This window comes from Mauremys mutica, unplaced genomic scaffold, assembly GCF_020497125.1.
Source record: "Mauremys mutica isolate MM-2020 ecotype Southern unplaced genomic scaffold, ASM2049712v1 Super-Scaffold_100214, whole genome shotgun sequence".
NCBI lineage: Eukaryota > Metazoa > Chordata > Testudines > Geoemydidae > Mauremys > Mauremys mutica.
This window is the reverse complement of record NW_025423289.1, coordinates 13,561-39,638: the sequence shown is the minus strand read 5'-3', so window position 1 is coordinate 39,638 and position 26,078 is coordinate 13,561. Positions and strand designations below refer to the sequence as shown.

The 26,078-nt window shown below is 52.0% G+C and overlaps 3 non-coding genes across 3 annotated transcripts; 1 reads left to right on the top strand and 2 right to left on the bottom strand.

Moving 5' to 3' along the window:
• Nucleotides 1-9,057: 9,057 nt before the first annotated feature.
• Nucleotides 9,058-9,131, top strand: TRNAV-AAC. Its single transcript has one exon. It is a non-coding gene; the product is annotated as a tRNA-Val (tRNA).
• An 11,282-nt stretch (nucleotides 9,132-20,413) lies between these two features.
• TRNAE-UUC lies at nucleotides 20,414-20,485 on the bottom strand. The gene has a single exon. It is a non-coding gene; the product is annotated as a tRNA-Glu (tRNA).
• Nucleotides 20,486-21,132: 647 nt separating this feature from the next.
• Nucleotides 21,133-21,205, bottom strand: TRNAK-CUU. The gene has a single exon. It is a non-coding gene; the product is annotated as a tRNA-Lys (tRNA).
• Nucleotides 21,206-26,078: the final 4,873 nt, after the last annotated feature.

Genomic DNA, 26,078 nt, shown 5'->3' with positions numbered 1-26,078 from the left:
CAGCAGTTGGCTGCTTCCCCAGGGCTACCAAGGAGCCGCCAGGAGAAGGGACGAGATTCTCCACAGCTCTGCAGCCATTCACACTGGTACCCGTCTCACACGGGGGAAACTGAGGCACCAGGGAGGGCGAGATGGGCTGCACCAGCTCAGATTGGGAGTCTGTGGGAGAGCCAGGAATAGAACCCAGGAGTCCTGGCTCCATGGGCAGCTTGGGACTCCTGCATTGGGGGAGGCTGGGCGGGCCCAGCCTGTGGCCCTGCCCCAAGGCGTGCTGCCACTCAGCCTCCTCCTGCCAAAGCCCCGCCCACACGCCCCCTTCAGCCCCGCCCACACGCCCCCTTCAGCCCCGCCCACACGCCCCTCTCAGGACCCCTTTGTTCCACTCCCCTGACCCCCCCCGCCCACCTCGCACGTCTCTTCCCCCGAGGCCCTGCCACTTGTGCCTCTTCGCCCCCACCCCAAGGCCCCCCCCGCCTGCCTCTCTGCCGTTTGCACCCCCGGCCTCTCCCCCCGCAGTCCCATGTGGGCGGATGGAGCTTGGGAAAGGGCGAAGTGAGGATGGGGCCTTGCGGGGGAGAGGACGAGTGGGAGCAGGGCCTCTGGGTGGAGCACGGGCCAGGTGCCTCCCCGGGCCCCTTATACCCACCGCCCCTGCCTGGCTCCCGGCCTCCCCGGCTCTAACCACTAGACCCCGCGGCACTGGGACAATTTGAATAGTGGGAGGTGCTGAGAGCCAGTGAACAAAACTGTAAACCCTGCACAGGATGGAAACCACTTTAAGCCGGGGGGGGCACCACGACTCGCCCCCACTCCCTTCCCAGAGCCAGCGGTGGGACCTGGATACCCTGGCTCCCAACCCCCCACTCTAACCACTAGCCTGCACTGCCCTGCCACAGCTGGGGAGAAGAACCAGGAGTCCTGGCTCCCAGCCCGGTCGTGGGTGGAGCAGGACGTACTGGCCATGGGCTCAGCTGGGCATCACTTACCATTAGGCTGGATAGTATCCCAGTGCTGACCTCCAGCCCCACAGCTCTGCCTGTGCCCCTCACTCCCGACCCGCAGCCCCTGCTATCCCAATCCTGATCTCCAGACCCACAGTTCTGCTGGTGCCTCTCACTCCCGACCTGCAGCGACTGGGCTTCCCGCGGAGCTCCCCAGTCACTGTGCTACCGGTGCCCCTCACTCCCGACCCGCAGCCCCTCCTATCCCAATCCTGATCTCCACACCCACAGCTCTGCTGGTGCCCCTCACTCCCGACCCACAGGCCCTTAGGCGTCCACCAGTTCTGACGGTGCCCCTCACTCCTGACACGCAGCCCCTGCTTTCCCAGTCCTGACCTCCAGACTCACAGCTCTGCTGGTGCCCCTCACTCCCGACCCGCAGCCCCCTGGGTTCCCCCCAGCTCTAGTGGTGCCCCTCACTCCTGACCAGCAGCCCCTGCTATCCCAGTCCTGATCTCCAGACTCACAGCTCTGCTGCTGCCCCTCACTCCCGACCTGCAGCTCCTCCTATCCCAATCCTGATCTCCAGACCCACAGCTCTGCTGGTGCCCCTCACTCTCGACCTGCAGCGACTGGGCTCCCCGCGGAGCTCCCCAGTTACTGCGCTGCCAGTGCCCCTCACTCCCGACCCGCAGCCCCTCCTATCCCAATCCTGACCTCCAGACTCACAGCTCTGCTGGTGCCCCTCACTCCCGACCCGCAGCCCCTTAGGCGTCCACCAGCTCTGACGGTGCCCCTCACTCCTGACCCGCAGCCCCCTGGTCTCCCTCCAGCTCTGCCGGTGCCCCTCACTCCCTACACGCAGCCCCTGCTATCCCAGTCCAGACCTCCAGACTCACAGCTCTGCTGGTGCCCCTCACTCCCGACCCGCAGCCCTCTATTCCCCCACCAGCTCTGCCGGTGCCCCTCACTCCCGACCTGCAGCCCCTGTTATCCCAGTCCTGACCTCCAGACTCACAGCTCTGCTGGTGCCCCTCACTCCCGACCCGCAGCCCCCTATTCCCCCACCAGCTCTGACGGTGCCCCTCACTCCTGACCCGCAGCCCCCTGGTCTCCCTCCAGCTCTGCCGGTGCCCCTCACTCCCTACACGCAGCCCCTGCTATCCCAGTCCAGACCTCCAGACTCACAGCTCTGCTGGTGCCCCTCACTCCCGACCCGCAGCCCCCTATTCCCCCACCAGCTCTGCCGGTGCCCCTCACTCCCGACCTGCAGCCCCTGTTATCCCAGTCCTGACCTCCAGACTCACAGCTCTGCCGGTGCCCCTCACTCCCGACCCGCAGCCCCTCCTATCCCAATCCTGATCTCCAGACCCACAGCTCTGCTGATGCCCCTCACTCCCGACCTGCAGCGACTGGGCTTCCCGCGGAGCTCCCCAGTCACTGTGCTGCCGGTGCCCCTCACTCCCGACCCGCAGCCCCTCCTATCCCAATCCTGATCTCCACACCCACAGCTCTGCTGGTGCCCCTCACTCTCGACCCGCAGCCCCTGCTATCCCAGTCCTGACCTCTAGACTCACAGCTCTGCTGGTGCCCCTCACTCCCGACCCGCAGCCCCTTAGGCGTCCACCAGCTCTGACGGTGCCCCTCACTTCCGACCCGCAGCCCCCTGGTCTCCCTCCTGCTCTGCCGGTGCCCCTCACTCCCGACCTGCAGCCCCTGCTATCCCAGTCCTGACCTCTAGACTCACAGCTCTGCTGGTGCCCCTCACTCCCGACCCGCAGCCCCTTAGGCGTCCACCAGCTCTGACGGTGCCCCTCACTTCCGACCCGCAGCCCCCTCGTCTCCCTCCTGCTCTGCCGGTGCCCCTCACTCCCGACCCGCAGCCCCTGCTATCCCAGTGCTGACCTCTAGACTCACAGCTCTGCTGGTGCCCCTCACTCCCGACCCGCAGCCCCCTAGTCTCCCTCCAGCTCTGCCGGTGCCCCTCATTCCCAACCCGCAGCCCCTGCTATCCCAGTCCTGACTCCAGACTCACAGTTCTGCCGCTGCCCCCTACTCCCGACCCGAAGCCCCTTAGGCGTCCACCAGCTCTGACGGTGCCCCTCACTCCCGACCCGCAGCCCCCTGGTCTCCCTCCTGCTCTGCCGGTGCCCCTCACTCCCAACTCGCAGCCCCTGCTATCCCAGTCCTGACCTCCAGACTCACAGTTCTGCTGCTGCCCCTCACTCCCGACCCGCAGCCCCTCCTATCCCAATCCTGATCTCCAGATCCACAGCTCTGCTGGTGCCCCTCACTCCCGACTTGCAGCGACTGGGCTTCCCGCAGAGCTCCCCAGTCACTGTGCTGCCGGTGCCCCTCACTCCCGACCCGCAGCCCCTACTATCCCAGTCCTGACCTCCAGACTCACAGCTCTGCTGGTGCCCCTCACTCCTGACCCACAGACCCCTGGGCTTCCTTCAGCTCTACCGGTGCCCCTCACTCCCGACCCGCAGCCCCCTGGGTTCCCCCCAGCTCTAGTGGTGCCCCTCACTCCTGACGCGCCGCCCCTGCTATCCCAGTCCTGACCTCCAGACTCACAGTTCTGCTGCTGCCCCTCACTCCCGACCCGCAGCCCCTCCTATCCCAATCCTGATCTCCACACCCAGAGCTCTGCTGGTGCCCCTCACTCCCGACCCGCAGCCCCCTGGATTTCCCGCTGAGCTCCCCAGTTACTGCGCTGCCAGTGCCCCTCACTCCCGACCCGCAGCCCCTACTATCCCAGTCCCTCCAGACTCACAGCTCTGCTGGTGCCCCTCACTCCCAACCCGCATGGGTCACCCCTGGAGCAGGTTAAAGCTGCAGGTTGACAGTGGGGTTGCTGCCCCTGTGAACAGCTGCTGTAGCACCGCCTGGGCAGGACAGGGAGAGCAAGTTATACCGCCCCCCCCAGCCTGTATCGGGGGATGGGAGCACTCACACCCTGGGGACCCACCCACCAGAGATCTACTGGGGGGGAGAGTGGCACCTACCCACCCAGGATCTTGTGGGGGGGGACAAGGGCATCCACACTCCGGGATCCTCTGCAGATGGACGGACACCCACACACCCAGGATTCTGTATGGGGGGCAGAGACACCCACCAGAGATCCTGGATGGGAGCACCCACATGATGGGGATCTTGAACTGGGAGGAGGGAAGCACCATGTACCAGAGGTTCTGAAGGGGGAACAGGGACACCCACACACCAGGTGTCTTGCAGCAAGAGCTGCGGTCTTCATTTACACAGGGCAATGATGGGGATTTAACCACGTCCCTTGCGAAGCTTGTTCCACTAGATAATTAGCCTCACGGTTAAAAAATGGTAATTTCCAGTTGGCGTTTTGTGACATTGACTGCAAACCAAGGGGGTCGTGTTCAACCTTTGTCTGGTGAATTAAAAAACCCTTTAAAATCAGATATTCCCCCCTCTGGGAATTTTTAAAACAGTGTATTTAAAATCAGTGACTAAATCCCCTCTTAACCTCCAGTCAATGAAATCAATTGAGTTTCTTCAATCTCTTGCTGTAGACAGAAGAGAACAATGCACATTTTCCTTGTTTTTAAAGGCAAAATTCCTGATCTTTCCAAGGGGATCTTCTGCTTCAGCTGTCAGTTTGGGGAAGGATTTGGCTTCCTGGGCTATAATCTGCCCGCTGGGTTATAATCTGCGGTCTGAAGGGTCAAATTTAGATGAGGCCATTAGTGCTGCCCCCGTGTGGCCGGAGATGGGAGCTCACAAGCAGAGTTGAAAGCTGGAGCTGGAACGGACCTGGCTGGACACGTGGGGCACGAAGCCTCTCGCGTGGGATCCTCGCTGTGCAGCAGGAGGCGGAGGGAAGCTGGTTGTCAGGGGTCAGGGCTGCACCCTGCCAGGCTGAGCCGGTGTCTGTGCTAAGCTCGGCATCAATCAGGTGATTCTGGGAAGTTCGGGGTCCCCGGGCTCCCACAGGAGGGTGAAGCAGGTCACCCCTGGAGCAGGTTAAAGCTGCAGGGTGACAGTGGGGTTGCTGCCCCTGTGAACAGCTGCTGTAGCACCGCCTGGGCAGGACAGGGAGAGCCAGTTATACCCGCCCCCCCTCCCCCAGCCTGTATCGGGGGATGGGAGCGCTCACACCCTGGGGACCTACCCACCAGAGATCTTCTGGGGGGGGAGAGTGGCACCCACACACCCAGGATCTTCTAGAGAGGGACAAGGGCATCCACACTCCGGGATCCTCTGCAGAGGGACAGACACCCACACATCCAGGATTCTGTATCGGGGGCAGAGGTACCCGGACACCTGGGCTCCTGGATGGGGGATGGGGGGCACCGAAACATCCGGGATCTTACCTGGGAGGACAGCGGCGCCTGCACCCTGACATGAGACGGGGGCGGGGGAACCAGGAGCATTTCCCAGTTCCAGGCTCCCTGGCTGGTGCCTGTGATCCCAGCTCCTGGGGAGGCTGAAGCCGGCGGATCGCTTGAGCTCAGGAGTTCTGGGCTGCAGGGGGTTGTGCCGATTGAGTGTCCGCACTAAGCTCCGCATCAATAGGGTGATCCCTGGGAAGCTCAGGGTCTCCAGGTTGCCTAAGGAGGGGTGAACCGGCCCAGGTCAGAAACAGAGCAGGTCAAAACTCCCGTGCTGATCAGTAGTGGGGTTGTGCCTGTGAGTAGCCCCTGCAGTGTAGCCTGGGCAAGACAGTGAGACACGGTCTCTTTTAAGACCCCCCCCCCCCCGCAGAGCCTGGAGGGGGGATGGGAGCACCCACATGCTGGGGATTCTGACTTGGGGGGAGGGATGCCCCCTGCACACGGATCTTGAAAAGGGGAACAGAGACACCCACACACCACAGAGCCTGGATGGGGGCAGGGGAACCATACATGGGAGCTAGTTCATGGGGTGGGGGACACACCCATATGCTCCGTTGCACCATTCTTAATGAGAAGAACAGGGGCATCCACACAACACGGATCCTTAACGGGCGGGGGGGGGCACCCACACACTCCACTATTAACCAGGAGGGACAGGGGCACCAGACACCCCCAGTAGCGTGGAGAACACCCACAGCCACCGGATCCCTCATGGGGGGGTAAGACAGAGGGGATTGTAATGGGGCCCAGCGCACCCACGCACCAGAGATTGTTAAGGGTTGAAGGGACAGGGACACCCACACACACTGAGATCACGGCTTTGGAGGAACGCAAACCCTCCACAGAAGGACCTGGTCTGTTCCATGATGGCAGCCCAGCCTGGGTGCGTCAAAGTCTCTTTTTATACAGGCACGTCCCAGAGATCCTGACTAGGGGGAGAGAGACACCCACTCCCCCAGAGATCCTTAATGGTCTAGGGTGCACCCACACACCAGGGATTCTTATGGGTGGGAGGAATGGAGACAGCCAGACACACTGAGATCACTTCCTCCCAGGAGCCTGGGCCAGACAGGGAGACACAGTCCCCCTTTACAGATCTGCCAGACAACCTTCCTCCCACTCCCTCCACACAATGTTCTTATTTGGAGGTGAAGCCAGGGAAATCACATGGAGGATTCTTATCTGGGGAACTGGGGGGACCCACTTACCACCAGAGATTCATAAGGGCAGGAGGATCAGGGACTCCCACCTCTGTGGCATGGGGGTGGGTCGCCTGCTGGGATCATCTGGGCATATTTCACCTCGTCAGCTCCCTGCCATTGCCTTGGGGGCCCCTTGTTCGCTGCCTCTGGCACCCAGTTTAGCCTCCTTCCTGAGCTGAAACGCTTTGATCTATCTAAGGTCTGTGGGATCAATGTGTGTCATGGTGTAATTCTGTGTTATTCGGGGGTCAGACTAGCTGAGCTAATGGCCCCTTCTGCCCTTAAACACCATGAAAACATTTCCCTGGTTTCTCCTTGTGCCTGACAGACACCACGGTGAGGGGCCCAATAGAGGATCCTGGACACAGCGCTCTGGCTCTTACTTTACTTGGGGACGTCAGCACTTTCCTAGCAAAGCTGCTGCTAAAGCGCTGGATTTGGGGAACCGTTCGGCTCCTATTCAGAGATCTGCTTGCGGGGTGTGAACCTGCCACGAGGAGCGGGAAACGCAACCAGGAACCGGAGGCGTTGGCTGAGCTCCAGGCTGCCCCCGTGTGGCCAAAGCTTAGAACTGAGCAGCGGAGTTTAAAGCTGGCGCTGGGAAGGACCTGAACACGCGGGGCATGAAGGCTCCTGCGTGTAACGCTTGTTGGGTGGGCAGCTGAGCGTAGCTGATTGCCGGAGTTCAGGGCTGCACCCCGGGGTGCTGAGCAGGTGTCTGTGCTCAGGTTGGCCTCGCTATGATGGTTTCTGGGAAGTTTGGGGCCACCAGTTCCCCCTAAAGAGAGGGGAGCCAGGCCAGGAAAGGAGGCTTTCAAAACTCTGGTACCAATTGGGCAGTGGGACTGCCCCTGTGAAGAGCCGCTGCAGCCCCGCCAGGGAGAGCCAGTCTCTCTTTATGCAGCCCCCGCCACCATTCCTCAGGATGAGGGTTGTGCTCAAAGATCTGTGCCCCGTGTTTTAACCTCCATGTGAAGCGCGCAGTGCAAATAACCCTCAGCGCATCAGCTCAGTTCCAGGCTCCACTTCCACCGGCTCAGGCAAGATGGTGCAGAGGAGCCCCTGGGTGGCTGTGGGCCTGGGGAGGGTGGCTTTTGAATTTTCGGCCGTACCGCTACGGGCAGCAAGGCCAAAAGTCAGATGGCCGACTCTCCCGTCCACCACGCTCATCAGGAGCCCTTAGTCGACAGGCTCGGAGAATGCGGGCATCGCCCCCCACTACCTCTCGCATGCAAGGTGAGAGCTCTGCCACTTGAGCTAATTCCCTGCAGCTGGCCTGACTCTCAGGCACCGGGCAAAAAACGGCAAGGGCTCTGTGGCCTTAAGCAGAACACAGCCTGAAATGGAGGGGGGGGGCGTGCTAACCAGAGCTGGGGAAGGGGGTCCGAGTCCCAGCCACGCTCCTCGGCACAAACACCAACGCTCCCTCCCTGGAGTGTGTCTGGGCTGAGAGTTAGCCCCTGAAACAAGCACCAAACTTCAGACGACAACGCAGGGATAGATCACTTGATGATTGCCTGCTCTGGCCATTGCCTCTGAAGCGCCTGGCATTGGTTACTGTCAGAAGACGGGATAGTGGCCTAGATGGACCATCGGTCTCACCCAGGAGGGCCGTTCCTATCTTCACCACTTTCCTCTAACCCAAGCAAAGCCAGGAGCAGGCCCAGCTCAGCAACTCTAGCAGGCTCCCTGGCCCCTGGCCCAGCATACAGCAAAACGACCCTGCCTCCGCCAGGATAGACAGCCACCGACTCCCTCTTCCAAACCAACGCAGCCCTTCCCCGCTTTGGCTGTCTCCAAGCTGTCTGCGTGCTCTGCTCTACTCCACGGCTGCCATGCTGCCTGAGATCAGGAGGCTGCGAGGTCTCACGGTCTCAGCTGAGCTGGTATCACGTGCCACCCCGCCCATCTCCTCATTCCCTTCATGGACCCCTGGGATGTGAGTAATTCTGTATTTGAGTGGCTCTCCCTCCCGGACAATGAGCTTGGCGTAGACTAGCAGGGAGGGAGGAGGAAAGGGATTGTGCTCCAGTGAGAGCTCAGAAAGAAAGGTGCAGGTCCCCCACTAGAGCCCAGCCCAGCAGAGCAAAGCAGAGCAGAGCAGGCTGGAGAATGTGTGTCTGGGTCTGACTACTTCTCCCATGCTCTTCCATTTGAGCTAACTTCCCCCAGCTGTCTCCAGCCTCCCAGTCAGCGCAAGGGGGAGAAGGGCCGGGGAGGAAGAGCTTTGTGCTCCGCAAGGGCTGGCTTTTTGGGAGGCCAAGCGGGGAGAGGGATGGAGGCCACTGGAGGAGCTGAGCCGGCTGACTGTCCATGGCTTCTAAAAGAAGGGCAAGAGAAGGTCCTGGGGCTGCCTTGCCGCTGGAGAATGCGGGCATTGATTCCGCTGCCTCTCGCATGCAAAGCGAGCGCTCTACCACTTGAGCTAATTCCCCTACCTTGGCAGGGGGCGTCTCGATCCATCCATTCGATAACGGAGGCCACATCGTTCCCCGCGCCAGCCAGTGACTCCTTCCAAAAGGGTCAGGCAAGGCAGGTCTTGCTGTTGGCCAGCTAGCTCAGCTGGTTAGAGCGTGGTGCTAACAACACCAAGGTCATGGGTTCAAGCCCCATGCTGGCTACTCCGGGAGGGAGAGGGTGGCTTCTGCTCTTTTGGCTGAATGCTAGGGGTGGCAGAGGCCAAAACCAGGTGGGCCGGGAGCGGGCAAGAGCCCTGCTGGGCGCAGGCGCCGGGCAGGACCAAGCTCCTGACACCTCCTTGGGCTCCCCTCCCTGGGCTCCTCGCTCCACCTGCTGCCTGAAAGGAACTTGGAGACGGGTGAGCCCGGCCGGCTGCCTTCCAGGCTCATAGGAGGCCAGGCTTGAGCTGCCCGCCCGCAAAGCCAAAATCGCAGGCCTGCAGGCTCGCCCCCATTGTCCACAGGGGGTTGACCTGATGGCCCGAATTCTTGCCGGCCGCCAGCTCTACCCAAATGTACCCGACGCCGGATCACGCTCCCCAGCCCAAGCCACAGAGGAAGGCTTAATCCTCGGCACCCCAACCTAGGGGAGAGGCTTCACACTCCGCCGGCGCAGGGTGACCTTTGGGACTTCCCTGGACACCATCCTCCCACCGCCCACAGCCAGACCCCCCAAGCCCACCCCTCCGACAGGAAGGAGCAGGAGGACCACTCCGCCCAGGGGCACCACCACTCGAAGTCAGCTTCACTTGCTTTCTCTTCTACCCTGTCGGAGAAAAACTCAGTTCTCGCTTTTTGTTTGGGTGCAGCAAAATCAAATACTTTATTATTTCTCCAGTAATTACAATGGTGGGAGAAAGTGCCATAGGACACAGGGTCGCCCCAGTCCCGGACAGGTCTCTCAACTGGTAAACAATTACAGCAAGCATTTATACCTTTGTTACAGACAATTTCTAGCAATAATACAGACGGTAAAAAGCAACAAATACATTTTGTTTATAATAAGCCTTTCTGCTATCTTATTTGTCTCACTCCAAAAAAGAGCAAGCCTGCATATTTGGTTAGACTGTTGCAAGGTCGTAATAATTTTGTACACAGTTCTTGTCCTCTCGCCTCGCACTATCCTTGCTTCTACAAGTCTCACGTCATTAGGGTTACAGTATGGCCTGACTCTTGCTAACTGACTGACATGCATTAAAATCCCCTTCAAATCCTTATTAATTCTTTCCCTGCTTCCACACTCCCCCCTTTTGTACTTCTAGTACAACAAATATTTTCAAATCTCTATTTGCATTAATTCGTGGATTTCAGATTCTACATCAGATGTTTCAACCTTAGGGGTTTTGATTGGATGTAATGACAAAGCATGATTAGCATGAACATGAAAGGTATTGCTATTATTACGTTTTTTTCAACAACAACAATAACATAATCCTAAGCTAACTAACAACACTACAAACAATAACATTCCCATAGGAATAATATAATGGGGCTGTTGTACAATTTTGCTTACAAAGCACAAAACATCATACTTAGTACATAAAGTAAACACTCTATAAGCTGTATGAAAGGCATTCTTTTCAGCTTGATATATATTCTGACGCATGTGAATTTGCCCTTGCAATTCAGAGATTCTTTAAACCTCTGGTAACAATGAAAGCAAATTTTGAAACCGATCAGGCACTACTCTAGTCCAATTAAAATATACCTGAAATCTAAGAGCTATTTGCAACATTCTATCTGCAGGCCAGTAAATGATATGATTGCCTGCAGCAGTGGTAAGATTAATATGTATATCTTGTAATGTGGTGGCATTAACGTACACACAGCTATCATTAGCTTGAAAAAGTGGGCGTCCTGTCAGGGTAGTTCCTTGACCTCTACCCTCCCAGCAAATATTGTCATAAACAGTGACAACTTCCCCTGGCTTCAGTTTATAGATACACTGAGCTGTGGTGGTTCTAACGGCCAAAATGTCCATTGACTCTCTATTCTTATCCAAAATGTCAGGTGTTATTCTAGGGGTACTGTCTAGAAATCAGTTAGGTATACCAGGTGGTCTAATTTCCCAGATGTCTCGGTAAATAATTACAGTCCCACATGCATCCTCCCCATGGACCCAGCAGGATTCGGTATGTGGGAGCCCACACCCATCCTAACTGGTCCATATGCTTGGAGGAGCACTGTAAATGTTCACACTGCCATCCAGAAAGTGTCCAAGTATGTTTCCATGACCACAGATCAGATGGTACTCCTGATGTGTCTGTAAGGGCAGTGGGCCAAGTCTGGTCTAGATCCCACTGCAATGCCTTCCCAGCCTCAGTGATATTCAATACCATCTCTGTCAGTAACTTTTGGGTCATAGAACTAAGGGTGGAAATGACATGTAACTCACCAACTCCAGCCTGTACTTAAAATAGCTGAGTGTCAAGAATAAGACTAGTGGCCTTTTCTAGTTGGCCCAATTTCTTATCATGTTCTTGGCCTTTAAGAATAGTCCAAATGGCTACTACACTATTGGCCCCAGCCCACAGGGATCTGGTCAATTCCCTTTATGTCCAGAGGAAATAACCCAGGCTGTTTGTTGTGCTAATCTAATGGCAGCCCCTTGTGAGCAATCTGGGTATGTAGAAGTGATTTGAAAACTGGATAAGGGCAATGTCATTTAAAATCCAATTAGGGAGGGCAATACATACTGAAGGATTTATCCAGAACACAGGGCGCAGCCTGTAGAATAAACCCCAAAATCCAATTACTACCACATTCCCAAGCATGGGTCCCACAAATTTCTTCCTGCCAGTGTGTAATTCTTTGTTTCTTCACCAGGGTCAGTTCTTAATGTCCTTTTTAGTCAGGAATTCCTGGACTTTGGCAATGTCAGTGGAGTGAGTGTTTCTTCTTCTTTCCTGAAGCAGTCGTGGTTCAGCATCCTACAGGGGAGATTACCAGGACATCACCCTGTAATGGTTTTGCTTTTTCTAGAAAAGTTCCAAGGCACAGTAGGTCTGTCAGTGGACAAGGGAGAGGTTACGAGCACGTCACCTTGTCCTTTTTCCTGCTGTCCAGAAGCACAGTGGAACTAGAAGAAAGAATAGGCTAATTATCAGTAGGAAAATTCTTCTGATGTGGAGGGGTCTTTTTGCAGTGAGAATCCTGGGTCCAAGCAGTCAGTCTTTGGCACTGCACAGCAGTGTTGGTAGTCAACAGGACTTGGAAAGGGCCTTTCCAGCATGGAGCCAAAGCAGTCTTTCGTTGATGGATCTTTATGTAGACCCAGTCTCCTGGTTCCAACGAGTGGCAAGGTTGCACAGGATCCTTCGTTAGTGCTTCCTTCACCTGTGTATAAAAGACTTAACATATTTCATTAGTGTCTGACAATACTTAAGCATTATGTCATCCATCAAATGAATGTCCATCTGAGCTGGGGTTAGTGGGGGTGCAGTTGGTAGTCAGCATTGGGTGTCCTGTAAAAATTTCATGAGGGCTGAGTCCAGTCGTTCGATTGGGAATGGCTCTCATACTCATCAGTGCCAAAGGAAGGGCATCCGGCCACTTTAAGTTTGTTTCAGCACAAATCTTGGCCAGTTTATGTTTTAAAATCCCGTTCTGGCGTTCCACTGTCCCAGCAGATTGTGGGTGATGAGGGCAGTGAAGGTTTCGTTGGATCTGCAAAGCTGCACATAACTCCTTTACAATCTGTCCAGTAAAGTGAGTTCCACGATCACTGTTGATACTCACAGGGATGCCAAAACGTGGTACAAAATCCTTAAGCAGAAGTTTCACAACAGTCCTGGCATCTGCTTTCCTGCAGGGAAAAGCTTCAACCCAATTGGTAAATACATCAACTAAAACTAATACATATCCATAACCACAACATTTAGACATTGAAATAAAATCAATCTGAATATTTACAAAAGGTCCCCAAGGAGGAGGGTGGGCTGCCCGCTGCACACCAATCTCGTTTAACTGCAGCAACCATCCCCCCCTTTCCTTGGTAGTCAGCCAAGTCTTAGCCGTGAGCGGTGTCCTTGACTGGGGCCAGCGCATGTTACCTATTCTCTTTTTCTCCCTCCATGGCTTTTTTTTTTTCATTTAACCTACAAAGGAAACTTTTACTCTTTAATTATACACCTTCTTTTATACCATGAACACATAAACATTACTGTTATACAGTACATTAGTCTTATTATTCAATGTATGCCACATATACCCTTTCACTAAAATAACCTTATTACAAAACTTTGGAACAACAAGCCAGAACAAGCACACCCACTTTGAGAAGTTCACTTAATATAACCTCTAGTCCAATAGCATTCCACCATCCCCAGCCCTCTGGCTAAAAGTCTGAGGTAGCCAAAGGATCCCTTGTACAATATGGGGAGTGGGTTAACTTTTCGTGTCCTTGCTTCCAAAGACTGTCAGTATGCAAATTTTAACAACAATTCTCAATTAAAAGATTCGGCCAATGTAGTTTCCTTCTCGTACTTAAGAAAATGTATTAGACTTTAGTATATCACATTTGTTTGATGTAACCAAACACTTTGTATTCTAAGTTGAACAAAACAAGTATCTGCATTTCAATCCAACACTTCCGCTTGAGTTCAAATCAGACCATCTCATGAAAATATTAAACACAACAATTCTGGCCACGAGACAAACACCACAAGACAGAACATAGAACACACAACATAATTTTGTGACTGTGCCAGTAAATCATGGTACGTTGAATGCTGTGCAGCTGGCATTAGTTTTCTTTGATTATCCGAAAGACAAAAACAGAGGTCCACCCCTTCTGGGCAGTTAAATACTTAAAATATACAAATACTCTTGCTGATTCTAGGCAAAACAGAGGAATTACCCCATATTTTCTCGTATGTGTTTCTTAGACAGCCCTGGTTCAGCGGCCTCTACCTTATCAGTTAGTTAATTTGCATTAACACAGATGCTTTCTGGCTTGCTTTTTTTTGACTTTTAACTCCTGCGTTTAAACACTGAAAGAAAACATCACCACTTATAGTGCCTTTAGAGCCTAATAAAATTTTCATTACATAGCACTGTATACATTCTTCAACTGATTTAACAAAATTGTTCATAGCCAAACGATTGCAATCTAATAATTTCTTTGCCTGAATTTATCCACAAACATTTCAAAGACACCAAAAACTTTTCTTTAGCATCTTTACAAAGTTCAACTGCTGTTCCCTCCAGCAACTACAGAGTCAACTTTTCACTTTCCTTAAAAATCACTTGCTTGTCTCCCAACAGTCACTTTTATCAACTCAAATCACCATTCCAAATATCCTCCTGAGTATTTGAAATCCTCATGCTTATATTCACTTACTCCTTCTTTCCACTACACCCTCAAAAGTTTCCAACCTGTTTTCCAATCTCTTTGTCTGTTGCCTGCCCACCTGGGCCCGATTCTGCTTTTTCTCGCGGAACCGTCCCTTCCAGGGGCACTAATTTGCTCCTCTACCAGTTTAGCTAGGATGGTGAGCTTCTCAACTAGCCCCCACCCTTCTGGTCTATACCCCAAAACATTTCTACTCACAAGACTACCCGAGTCCTCCCTAGTAAGGGTTGCTACCTGGGCAAAAATACATGGCCATTGGGTAAAGGCCATTTACTTAACACATAATCCAAACCACTTTAGGGGGTCTACCCAGAGACCCACCCATTTGTATGCTGACACTTAAACAGAAAAGAAAATTACACAGAGAATAGAGAGAATTACAGTCTAAGCCAGATTTTTCTACTTCTATTACATTGTCCGTTACAGGGGGTGGGACAGAAAGATCTCAATACAACCTCAGAGCTTCATCGCACACATGGCTTCCACTCTGAGGAATTACGAATGAGAAGTTCAGTTCCGCTCACACACCCAACGCCCAAATGAACAGAGCAGAAAAACAACAGTAACCGGTTAAACAGAACAGAACCAAAACTAAATAGTGTTTCCTTATTCTATTAGGGCTCACCTATAATCATGCAATCCTTATCATATAACACCAACAATACCAAACAAAGCAAACATAAAATAACAAGGGTAAAACAGATAGATGGTGGAAATTCTGCAGGGCTCCCCCATACATAATTGCTCACCAAACTATGACAAATTCCTGTTACTAATTTATCCCTCATGTCAGGTGATCAGACTGACAGAGCATATAATCAAATTTTAAAGCTTCATTTAAAATAATAAAACAACAATGGAGAGTGTTGGGAATGCTCCCACCTCACACAGGAAAAATATGAATGCCCCAAGCCTTAAGCCACTTTAATACTCACACATGTCTCACTGGAAAGTTAAGCTTTGCAAATATAATTCCAATTCTGTAACTTGTACTGCCTTTGGTTTGCCTCTGTCTCTATTTTCCACAAGCAGCTGGGGCTGAAAGCAGTTTTTCTTTGCACTTAGCATAGTCCGCACTGATTCTTGACCTTGAACACAAAACAACTTCTCCTTTATCTCAGGGCTAAGGTGAATTTCAAATTAACCCGTTCCTAGACAAATTGCTCACACTGTGTCAGAGGCTTTTCTTTGGTGATTAAAAGCTCCTCTGAGATATATGATCTTATCTAGATTGAAGGTACCTTCTAATGGGCATTGTTTAAATCAGGGGTCTCAAACATGCGGCCCGCGGGCTGCATGCGGCCCGCGGAGCTCTTCCCTGCGGCCCGCGGAGCTCCCCCAGTTATTTCCTGTCGCCACCAAACTCCCCTCACCCCCGCCCCCCTCCCCGAGTTATTTTCTGTGCCTAAGCTCCCCGCGCGCTGCTCCCCAATGTTTGGGGCCGGGTCTCTCCCCTGGCCCCACCTGCCGCCCCCACGTGCCTCCCCCCAGTGTCTCCCGGCCCCCACTTGCTGCCCCCTCACCGCCCCGGAGCTCACGCTGACTCCACTCCTCCGCTATGCCGGCTTCCGGCATCACCTGCTGCTGCAGGGTCCTAGCGCCCCCCTGCACTAGGCCAGGGCACGCTGCCCTTCCCCCCTAGTCCTGAGACTCTCCAATGCCCCGAGCCTCTCCAATGCCTCAAACCCCTCACCCTCAGCCCCACAGCCCTCACCCCTGCACCCCCTCCTATCCCCAAACTCCGTCCCAAAGCCTGCACCCCCACCCCCTGCCGCAGCCTGGAGCCTGCACCGAGCACAGAGCCTGCACTCCAGACCCCCTCCCCGACCCAAACTCCCTCCCAGAGCCTTAGGCAGTAAATCTAAGTGCGTGTTTTGTCCTTTGAGTGAGGTGCATTACTGACTGTATATATTTATTAAAACTGCTTGGAAATGACTTCGTCAAAAAAAAAGAACACTCATGGAAGAAAAGAGAGTTTTCCAAGACAAATGGGAGAATTTATATTTTTTCACAGAGGTAAAAGATAAAATTCAATGCCTTATTTGTCAGCAAACGATTGCTGTTCCCAAGGAGTATAACGTGCGTTGGCACTATGACACGATGCACCGTGAAAAATATGATGCATTCACCGGAAAAATCCGAGAGGAAAAAGTTCAGCAACTTAAAGCAGCACTTGCCAAGCAAGGAAATTTATTTTCAGGGATTAACAAGTCTAGCGAAGATTCAGTAAGAGCAAGTTTTGTGATACGCAAAATGATAGCTAAATCATCGCGACCTTTTACAGAAGGCTTATTCATAAAAGAATGTCTTATGAAGGCCAGTGAAATTTTATGTCCTGATAGGAAGAAAGTTTTTGAAGGCATAAGCTTGTCTGCAAATACAGTTGCCTGCAGGATAACGGATTTAGCTGATAATGTGCAAAAACAATTGATTCAAATGGCAAAAGACTTTGAAGTATTTTCAATTGCTCTTGATGAGAGTACAGATGTATCAGATACCGCACAGTGTGCAGTGTTCATTAGAGGTGTGGTCTGCAATTTGAATATAACTGAAGAATTGCTAGACTTAATGCCACTGAAGGGTACCACAACGGGACGTGACATATTTCAAGGATTGGAAGAGTGCATTGAAAAAGCTGCGCTGCCATGGAACAAACTCGTATCTTTGGCTACGGACGGTGCGCCATCAATGTGCTCTGAAAACATTGGTGTGGTTGGATTATTGAAGACCAAACTGAACAGCCTCAATATACCAGGAATTAGCTTCACCAGTATACATTGTATTTTGCACCAAGAAGCCCTGTGTAGTAAAAGTCTACATATGAAAGAAGTTATGGATGTAGTTGTTAAAACTGTTAATTTTATACGTGCACGAGGGCTGAATCACAGACAGTTCACTTCTTTTCTAGCAAGTATGGACAGTGAATATGGGGAAGTTCTGTATCACACTCAAGTTAGATGGCTGAGTCGTGGAAATGTTTTGAAGCGTTTTTTTGCACTTAAAGAGGAGATTGATTGCTTCATGAAAATGAAAAACAAGGAGGTTCCACAGCTTGCTGATTCCACTTTTATCTGCAACCTTGCTTTTCTAACAGATGTAACTGATCACCTGAATGCACTGAACTTGAAACTTCAGGGTAGAAAACAGGTGATAACACAGATGTATGACAGTATTAAGTCATTCAAAGTCAAGCTTACTTTATGGGGGAAACAGCTGACTGCTGGCAATTTGGTCCATTTCTCAACTCTGAATTCCTTACGAAAAGTTGAACCCAAATCCTTGAAAGAATATGCAGAGATCATTTCTAACTTACACAAACAGTTTGATGTGCGGTTTAAAGATTTCAAGGCACTTGAACCACATTTTCAACTTTTTTCCACACCATTTGCTGTTGAAATTGACAATGTTGCAGAGGAAATGCAGATGGAGTTAGTGGAGCTTCAGTGTGACACGATTTTGAAGCAGAAGTATACAGATGTTGGAATTCCAGAATTCTACAGGTTTCTTTCACAAGAAAGATTTCCCATGTTATTCTCTGCTTCTGCAAGGATAATGGCAATGTTTGGAAGTACATATATATGTGAACAGTTTTTCTCTTCCATGAAGATTAACAAATCTGTGTTAAGGTCAAGGCTCACTGATGAACATTTGCAAGCAACAATAAGATTGGTTTCGTCTCAGGATATCAAACCTAATATTGATGCTCTGGTTGATGCACAACGCTGCCAGCTAAGTGGCCAAAAATGAAATGACTGTCAAAATTAGCACTGACGTTTCACATTACAGTTAAAGACGTTAATAAAAAAGTTAATAAATTGACTTTTAATAGCATACTATATTTTAATACTATACTACTATATTACTCTTCATTTTTTTTTCTGCCTACCTCCAGGCGCTTCCCGCCGCCAAGCCGCCAAACAGCTGTTGGTGGCGCTTAGCACTTTCCAGGAGGGATGGAGGGGGAGGAGCGGGGAGCCGCGCGCTTAGGGGAGGAGGTGGAGAAGAGACAGGGCAGGGGCGGGGCCTCATGGAAGGGGTGGATTGGGGGTGGGGCCAGGGGCAGCAAGGGGGCGTGTCAGTGATGCGGCCCTCGGGCCAATGCACTAGTCCTCATCCGGCCCTCGGGGTCATTTGAGTTTGAGACCCCTGGTTTAAATGAATTTTCACGCGTGTGAAGATTTCAATTCGCTAAATACCTGCAGGTTTTAGGACCATAATGTACGTACATGTAATATGCTGGGGTACCCTTAGGGGGTAAGGTGGAATATTTAGACTGTCCCTTACCCATTTTCCACTTACACACACAGAGAGGGTGCCCTGTCCGCGCCAGCGGCTCAGAAACTAAGGATCTCTCCCTACAGGGTACTCACACAGGAGAGACTCACAAGGAAGATTACGACTCTCCTACACCTCCCTTCAGCAAAGAGCATCGGCTAGTCTCTGGGAGACGGCGCCGCTTACTCTAATTGCATCCAGTGAGATGATCAGATTGTCAGTAGCCCACACAGAAGGGAAAGGGGAGGGAAGATGGGTTCACACACTCCTAGACCCAGGCAGCTTCCTCGCCGGACTATGCCAGGCTGAGTCAGCCCACCGTGGGTCGGATCTCCTAAAGATCCACTAGTTACCGGGCTTGCGTTAGAGCAGTCCTGATCATGAGCTTCCGCTTCACAGGGTACTCTGGGCGTCTTCCGATAACGATCACTCACACTGGTGTACACACGCACACACACCAAGGCCTCTTTTTTTTTTAACCCTTTTTTAACCTTTTTATCTTTTAAATTTTTATTTATTTATTATTATTTTTTTTTAACCACGATGCATCTTTACCTGGTCCGGACCAATACCATGAGGCGGTATGACAACCCCTCTTGAGGTGGTAAAAACCCCTCAGCACTGGTGCATTCTAATGCATTTACCTATGCATTACCTTATGCATTTACCTATGCATTTACCTTGGCCAACTCAGCAGTTCCCAGTACTGCTATAAACTAACCTTATTGGGGCCTCTCCCCAATACCACTTTGCATTTGATCCTGCTGCACAGTCAATAAGTTCAGATGGCGTGAGCCCAACAGAGACAGACGTCCTCACGGACAGACCTACTCCGAAACCCCAATAGAGATTTCAAAAGGTCTCATACCTCTAATGTGGCGCCATGGGGTTCGAAGGGGAATGATCCGTAGTAGCCGTCTGTGGGTCCGTGGGCGTTGCCATCCTGGACGAGCCCCCAAATTGTCGGAGAAAAACTTAGTTCTCGCTTTTTGTTTGGGTGCAGCAAAATCAAATACTTTATTATTTCTCCAGTAATTACAATGGAGGGAGAGAGTGCCATAGGACACAGGGTCACCCCAGTCCCGGACAGGTCTCTCAACTGGTAAACAATTACATCAAGCCTTTATACCTTTGTTACAGACAATTTCTAGCAATAATACAGACAGTAAAAAGCAACAAATACATTTTGTTTATACATAAGCTTTTCTGCTATCTTATTTGTCTCACTCCTAAGAAAAACAAGACTGCATATTGCAAGGTCATAATAACTTTCACACAGTTCACTCTGTCTTACATTATCTTGCTTCTACAAATCTCACATCATTAGGGTCACAGCTAGCCTAACTCATGCTAACTAACTAACTAACATTCATTAAGATCTCTTCAAATCCTTGTTAATTATTAATTGGCTTCCACAACTTGTATATAGCGCTGGGTGAAAGGTTTTTGGATGAATATTATATTTAGTGAAATATTTTGGTGGACCCAAAATGATTGTTTGGTTTGGTTTGGTTTTACCAAGAAAAGTGAAAAGAAAAGAAAAAGATCTTGGGTCAAAGTGTAATGTTGTTCTAATTTAGGTTAGGCTCGGTAAGAAGGAAAAACTAAATTGTTTGCACTAGTAAGTGTATTTGTGTAAAAGGGTGCAGAGGCTGGGCTTTAAGGGGCAGATAGCCATATTGTAGTAGTTGTAAGCTTTGCTTTCCCCATGGCCTCCAAAGAGTTTCCAAGCATTCTGAAGGAGGCCAGGAAGTTGCATTCTTTCGGTTGAACTCCAAGCGAGGAAGGCAAAGTAGACTTTTGTTGAAGAGGGTAACTCCCTGACCGGGAATCGAACCCGGGCCGTGGCGGTGAAAGCACCATATTCTAACCACTAGACCACCAGGAAGATGACATTTGGGGGGTTGGGCATAACTTTCTAGGCCTACTTTCTGTCCAACTGAGGCCATTCGTTCGTCTTCAAAGGAGGTTAACACAAGCGCTGAGCTTTTCGTTTCCTTACGGTTCCCTTCCTATTTTTAGCACTGATATGAAAAAGAAACAGAAAACATATTAAAACAATTTCCAGTATTGTTATACATTGAGGCCACGTCTTTTTTTTTTAAAACAGTTTTATTGCTATCTTGTTTTACTCTCCATGGGCTTACAGAAATGTACGAGGGATGAATAAGATGTGGTGGAATCATCAGCCTTAAGCAATCTCCATCCCAATGAAGAGGGCTGGTGGAGGATTTGAGAAAGAAGCAGTTATCTCAACTACTGAGCGCTGGCGAAGATATAGAAATAAGTAGAGAAGCTCTAGATGGCTGCTCAGGGGTGGGGGGCAATCAGCTTCTGAAAGGTTATTTTTTCCCTCTCTTGGCTGGGCTAGAAGAGAATCAACTCTCTTAGGACCATGGAATTGTCAATGTGTCTTGTCTTCATGATGTACTAAAGGTCCGAGACCGCCTCAGCTGGTTGAGAGGACAAAGAGTGGATTCCGTTATGCTCTGAGACTCTAAGGGAGAGAGTGATGTCGAGGAGTGCAAGATCAAACGCCCAACGTGGGGCTCGAACCCACGACCCTGAGATTAAGAGTCTCATGCTCTACCGACTGAGCTAGTCGGGCTAGGCCTCAAGGGCTTGCAAAGGCACAGACAGTGCAAAAGAAGAGCGAAGGAAGTTTCTTTGCGTGCTGAGATTCGTTTCCTGACATTTGCCTTCTTTCCTGGTTCCTTAGCTCTCCAGCTAGCAAACAGGGCCCGTTCCAAGGCTGGTTAGATGCTGGTGTCTAGACCAGAGAAGTGGGGTTCATCTAGCAGCTGCTCAGAGAAACCTGGGTGGGAGGGTGGAATTTAGGATTCTCCCACCAGGAGGAGGTGCTGTTTCTCAGAAAAAGCTTCTCAGCGCCCAAAGAGGGGGCAGAGAAGACAGTTCCCCGCCGGCTGCCAGACACATCTTTTCGCAGGGAATCAGAACCCCCTGGGGTAAAACTCCTCCAAGGATGCGCGGCTCCAGGAATGTCAGAGAAGGGAAGGACTGTTTGCTTTAGGAGGTGGGTGCGGGAACCTGCAGGTCCTTAGGTCCCTCCAGCATCCGATGAAAGCATTTGGGGGGAAGGGGCCAGGATAGACAAAGACAGGAAAGACGGGCTTGCAGCTCCTGTGCAAACACCATGTTGCCAGCGGTCCAAGAGAAGCGGGTGGGGGTTCAAGCATTTTGGCTGCTTCCTGAGGGCACGGAACTCACAACCTGGCAATGCTCAGTGCCCCGTTCCTCGGGAGTTTTCTTTGTGTTGGTCTTGTGATGCTGAGGGAGGAAGCTGAAGCATCATTTGAGTTTGTTTCAGTGCCTTCGGTTGGGCTAAGTTTGTGACCCATTCATATATATAGTATGAACTATATACACTAACTATACTACAAACGAATAAAGTTAACTACAACTATATAAATCTGAACTATATATACAAGAATTAATGAGAGAAACTACGAGTAGCTAGGGAAGTGGAGGTCAGCTAAGCCGCGCTCCACTGTTCCAACGACCGACACGGGCAGTAAGGGTATGGCTACACTGGCGATTTGCAGCGCTGGAAAGCCTCCACCAGCGCTGCAATTAGTAAGTGGCCACACCTGCAGGGCACTTCCAGCGCTGCAACTCCCTGGCTGCAGCGCTGGCCGTATACCTCACTCGGCATGGGGAATAAGGATTCCAGCGCTGGTGCTGCAGCGCTGGTCATCAAGTGTGGCCACACACCAGCGCTGTGATTGGCCTCCAGGGAATAAGGTGTATCCCAGAATGCTTTTATAAATTACTCTCTTTGTTTTGTTATGCAGCCTCTCTTTGTTTTGCTGTGAACGAGCTCCGATTGGAGCTCCGTTCTGTACCTGGCTGTAAACAATCAAATGAGAGGCAGGGAGAGTGAATGAAACAGAACGAAACCGATCGGAGCTCCGTTTGAACTGCTTATCTATAAAAACAAACACTGATCACAGCAAACAGGAACTATCTGTACCTGGCTGTGAACGATCAAATGAGAGGCAGAGGAAACAGTGTTGGATGCAGGCTGTTAGGGTTCGCAAACATTTTGTGATTTTTCCAATCTCTCTCTTCCCCGCTCCCTGTCACAGTACACCACAGGGAGTGAGTGAAACGGGGGAGTCCGTGTTGCAGGCAGGCTGTTTGCAATTAGAATTAAGACTAAGGGCTCATGAACATTTTGTGATTTTTCCAATCCAGGAAGCTAACACACAGTGTTGGCTCCAAAAATCCCCTCTCTCTTTCCCCCCGCTCCCTGTCACAGTACACCACCCTCCACCCCCCTCTTTTGAAAAGCACGTTGTTGCACTTGAATGTTGGGATAGCTGCCCATAATGCAGCACTCCCAACAGCGCTGCAAATGCTCCAAATGTGGCCACACACCAGCGCTGGTAGCTGTGAGTGTGGCCACACACCAGCGCTGCTCCTACACAGCTGGATGACCAGCGCTGCAAACTACCAGCGCTGCAAACCGTAAGTGTAGCCATACCCTAAGAAGGAACTGAGGGGCGGGTGGGTCAGCAGGGGTATATATCTGGCGCTATAGCGGCGCCACTCCAGGGGGCGCCCAGCCGACCCACCGAGTGTTGCTAGGGTAAAAATCTTCCGACGAATGTGCACACGGCGTGTGCACACCTAACTGGAATGCATATGAGCAATCACTCGAAGAACTCCTTCTTTCTTGTATATTGCAAAGAAACCTGGTGTTATTTTTCACCAAGGAAGCTGGGAGATGTTTGAACACAAAGTACTGCAGCTTGGGAACAATCCCCCAGAAATGGCATCTTCCACTCCACAAATCAGTAGCAAACAGTTAATATTAGTGTTTGTCTGAGAATAGAGTGAAGGTGAGTGTTTACTCCGACACCTCAGTGAGTGAAACAGACAGAAAGAGCAAGGTTGTTCTGAAAGACAATGGATCTGTCTGGAGGCAAACAGACCTTGAGAATGAGCAGCAGTGTGAAAAGAGGTTCAAATGTGGGTTAGGTGTTAGTTAGGTTGGTCTGACAAATTTCAAGAAAATACCAATGCTCGTAGACTGATGCAGACACGGCCTGACAACTCCCCCACTGCCAGCTCCCCATCGGTGTCAGAAGCTCTCCCTTCCCTGCTCCCCAGCCCTCAGCCCCAGGAACCACTGTCCTCTGCTTCCCCCTTTGCCCCACCAACTCTTCCTCCCATTTCTGGGTTCCTCGCCCCAGGGGCCAGACACGGGGTCCTACTCACCGCAATGCTCTCCATGAGGGCTGCTTTGGAGACCTGGGGCTCCAGAGTGTCCAGCCCCTGCTGCTGTGCCAAGAAGCACAGACGTGGGACAGCATGGAGGAAGCCGAGCTGTTGGGCCCTGTCCTCCACCAACTAGGAGTGGGGGAGAGAGAGAGAGAGATGGTTAGGTGAGGACCTCCACATGGGCGCCAACTTATATGGGCTCCTGGGGCTTTAGCCCCAGGAATATTCAGAGTCAGGGGCTCTGCTCCACCAATATTTGGAGCTAGGTTTCTCCCCTGCTTGGAGCACCCCACCCCCGCCCCCACCTCTCACCCCCCCCCGCCGCCGCCGCCAGGGCTGGAGCTTCCCCCCCTCCACCCTGGAGCTTCCCTGCCTGAACATAAAGAGTGCGCAGCGCGCGTCTCTCTCCCTTGCTGCTGCTGCTGCCGCCGCCTAAGGGCTACAGCATAAGAGCAGTGCTAGCTGCTGTAGCACCTCAGGAGGGGAGGGGACCCTGCCGTTTTTGGCAGCCCTCCCCTCCCGCTACCTGGAGGAGACACGAAGGGGACTTCCGGCCAGGAGACGGACATCACTCACCTTAGCAGCTGCTGGGGCTTCTGTGAGTGTTTGCCCTGCAGACAGTCTGCTCCGAGGGAGAGGAGGCTCCCCAAAGTCCTGCCTGGCTTGGTGGGGCGCAGTTCCAGAGCATCGCCCAGGGACTCCGTGACACCCGGTACCCACCACAGGGGAGGCGAGTGGGCTTTCTGGACCTGAGAGAGTCCCTAGGAGCATGTGCAGTGACTGTGGTGCAGAGTGAGTGTGCTGCGGGGAGCAGGGGGAGGAGGGGTCCCTCGCCTGGAGCTTGTGGCTGCCGGTAACGGGGGCGGGGCGGGAGTCCTCTCTGGCCATAGCCCTGGGGCAGCCTGTCTGCATCCCAAGTTCCTTATCCCCAGCCCTGCCCCACCCCAGTCCCTGCACCCCCAGCACCCCAGCCCTGAGCACCCTCCTGCACTGTGAACCCTCATCCACAGCCCAACCCCAGAGCCCTCACCTGAGGGGAAAAACGTGCAACTTAAATTTGGTGGTCAGTTTAGAGTATCATTTTGTTTAACATGATACTTGACTATTTTACACCCCTTTAAAGTATATAACTAGTCGTATACAGGTGTTACAAAGTGGGAATGTTCTTCTCTGAATACTGTGTGGGTGCCTCAGTTTCCCCTGTGCATTTCTCAAGGATCTAGATGGTGGGATAAGGGGGTGTGATTGTTGCAGAGCCCTAGAGGGACAGTGTGAGCTGTCTGCACAGAGAATGGCTGCAACCCTTACTCCTGGTAACTGATGGCCTGGGCCACTCTCCTGCAAAGTGCCAACTGAAGGTGTTGGAGAACAAAGAGATCAGATGGCCTCCTAATGCCTGGAAAAGAGACAAAGGCCAGAGGAGGGAGTGTCAGTGCCTGTGTGGACTTCTGGGAAGTGCATGGGGTGGAAGGGGATGCTGGGATGCTTTGGAACAACTCCATACAAAGCCAGTCAGGACTCTGGGGGAGCCTCCTCTCTCGGAGCGTACTGTCTCCAGGGCAAGAAGCTTACACCTTCCTGGGTCTGACCTCGGAGCATTCAGCCCTTCCACACCGTGCGCTTTCCGCAGTGAGTCTGCCCAGGCAGGTCGTGGGGCAGCCAGAGGTCCCTGCACCCCAACTCTGCAGTCAGATGTGACTCTCAGCCAGACAGTAAAACAGAAGGGTTATTAGATGATGGGAACACAGTTTAAACAGAGCTTGTTGGTACAGAAAACAGAACCCCTCTGTCAGGTCCATCTTGGGGGGTGGGGAGCCCAGAACCAAGTTCTGGGTCTCTCCCCATTTCCCCAGCCAGCTCCAAAATGACACTCCCTCCTCTGGCCTCTGTGTCTCTTCCGGACAAAGAGGCCACCTGATCTCTTTGTCCCCAACACCTTCAGTTGGCATCTTGCAGGGGAAACTGAGGCACCCACACAGTATTCAGAGAAAATATTAAGAACATTCCCACTTCATCACAACAGGTGCAACAAAATATAATACTGTATATTGAAGTAGGCAAGTGCTGCTTCTGACTTTCCACTTTTAATTGACCCTTGTAATCTTGTGGCACTGACACATTGTAGCTTCATTTTATATCGGCTTACAGGGCGGGAGCGGGGGGCACCACCATTTTGGGCCCCACCAAAAATTATACAAACCTGCCACCTATGGCAGGGATGGTGCCTGTAGCCTCTG